Here is a 1,787-nt window from a genome sequence, read left to right as displayed (position 1 = left end):
AGGACGGGGATTGGGGAGGGAGCACGAGTTCTTGGGGGGAGGGGCGAATGGTACGTGCACGGGTTGCGGGGAGGGGGTGGGGAGTGGGTATTGTTGTTTACTGGAAATAGTGCGGCGGCATCGGAGCAGCGGCAGCCATGCTTGCGTCTCGGGATGGGGACGGCGCGAGACGGGGGAGAGGGAGAGCAGGGGAAGGTTGATGAAGCGGCGTGCGGCGTGCGGCGTGCCTGGCAGTAGCGGACGATCGCTCGCAGTTAATACTGTACGTACTTGGCGACAGGGAAAACCAGGGACTTTTGTGCTCGTAGAAAAAAATCGTGCGGCCCAAGCTTTTTACAGTGCTATTCATTTATTTCTGAGATGGACCCGGGCGGTAAAAGAAAAGAGAAACGTCCGTGCTCGCGAGTTGGCATGCATGTGTGTGACGCGACAGGACTGACACGACGTTGTCTATTTATGAAATTCCGCCGTGGAATTTTGGTCATTCGAATTCTTCTTACATAAACAACGCCTTCCGTGTGCCGACGTGACGTTTTCGTTCCTGTGACGGGAAGTGTTTTCCTTCTCTCTCTCTCCTACGGAGTAGGCAGGCCAGGCAGGGCGTACGGGTGCGGCGACAGGGGCGAGACTTTGACATTTTGGCACGGAACGGAACGGAACGGAACAGGTTGGGAGTGCGAGCACGCAATTGGCTACCATGTCCACCTATGATATGATGAGTAGCGCCCTATTATGGCTTTGGAGACGGCATGCAGGGCGGGAGGGTGTTGTGTTGGCGAGATATCCGTGACAGATAGCGGGCGGAAGAATTCCCCCCCGAGCTCGATTCAAAATCTCAATCCAGCTGAGCTAGAGTACCAGTGAGTAAGTCTCCTGTGCGGGTGCTCGCGACTGCTGAGTTGTCGTCCTTCAATTCCTGTGGATGTAGCACGCAGTTATTTTCGCGTCAGTGTCCGATCAGCCGGCCGGCCATCTCATCTCTTCACGTTTCGACCATACGACCACCGGCCATCCGTCCCACATGCCCGCGCCGCGCGGTTTCCTTGCTGCCGTCGCTGGGCTTTGGCACGTACTCCGTACGCACGGTTGATTCCCATGGAATAAAATCGCACTACAAAAAAAAGAAAGTTGCACTAGGGTCGATTCACCAGATATATGAATGCACCATGCAGGCCTCAATCATGCACGTACGTGCCGGTCCAGCTGCACAAACAGTTCGAGAATACTGTGCGTGCTGGAAGAGTCAGCATCTATACGCTCTTTTTTTTTTAGTGGAATCAATGGTACCATACTCCACCTCAATCAAGCAAAAGGAAGAAAACGAATACTATATGTATCGTATTCGGACGCACCTTTTGTCTCTACATGACAGACCGGAGAATGGACGGGGAGGAGCCGACAACAAGATGAAGAAAAGTCGAGATAGTATCAAGATGAAGTTTCTCTTTTCCTCTTCTTTTTTTTCTGGCAAAACTTGACGTTTCATGTTATGACATCTTCAAAGTGGACTCTCAAGACAACTAGGCTATAGCCTAGTGGCAAGGGAGCGCAGTGACGTCTCCAGCAACTAGGGTTCGAGCCACGTCGGGGACGAATTTCTGGTTTCTCACAAGGGATGCTTTCTCCTATATCAATAAACCATGGGTGCTAGTGCCCATGAGTTTCATCAAAGTGGACTCTCAAGCCTCCTGCAAGTGTTCGAATCAAACTGTCCGGACGCAGTTTGTCATCCCATCGGTTCGCGGACTAGTCCAAACATCTGTTGTCCTGTAAACTCTCTCTGTGTG

The sequence above is a fragment of the Triticum dicoccoides genome, chromosome 3B, assembly GCF_002162155.2.
Source record: "Triticum dicoccoides isolate Atlit2015 ecotype Zavitan chromosome 3B, WEW_v2.0, whole genome shotgun sequence".
NCBI lineage: Eukaryota > Viridiplantae > Streptophyta > Magnoliopsida > Poales > Poaceae > Triticum > Triticum dicoccoides.
The sequence above is the reverse complement of the archived record's forward strand: the minus strand, read 5'-3'. Positions refer to the sequence as shown.